The 397-nt window shown below is 52.6% G+C and overlaps 1 protein-coding gene across 1 annotated transcript in view; it reads right to left on the reverse strand.

The window, feature by feature from the left end:
* LOC119588835 (MARCKS-related protein-like) overlaps nt 1-397 on the reverse strand; it is a 9528-nt gene that overhangs the window by 7711 nt on the left and 1420 nt on the right. The gene's annotated exons all lie outside the window — the stretch shown is intronic.

Here is a 397-nt window from a genome sequence, read left to right on the forward strand (position 1 = left end):
CGAAGAAGGGGGAGAAGAGAAAAACAACACAAAAGCGGATAAATCACTGGATGTAAGTGTAATAATTTCCTTCCGTCTCCGGTCAAGCAGAACAAACTCATCGGTCTTCGTTCTCCCAGAACTTTTGTGAGCCTCGCATGATTCATCTTCATAGGCCCTGTTCCCTTGGCACTCTTGTCTGGTACCTTGCCACAGCACCGATTATCTGGTACCCCCCGACCCCGGCACCCCCCCTGGACTCCAATAGAACGGCTATTTGGTACCCCCGTTCCCACCCACCCCTGGTGTCTCGGGCATCACTCGTCAAGGCAATAACACTAGGTACCCCGAATAACACTGGCCCTTCAACTTTCCCTGTGGCTCTACCCCCCTCATTTAACCCCTGCCATGCCCTTTC

Source organism: Penaeus monodon, chromosome 24 (assembly GCF_015228065.2).
Source record: "Penaeus monodon isolate SGIC_2016 chromosome 24, NSTDA_Pmon_1, whole genome shotgun sequence".
Classification (NCBI taxonomy): domain Eukaryota; kingdom Metazoa; phylum Arthropoda; class Malacostraca; order Decapoda; family Penaeidae; genus Penaeus; species Penaeus monodon.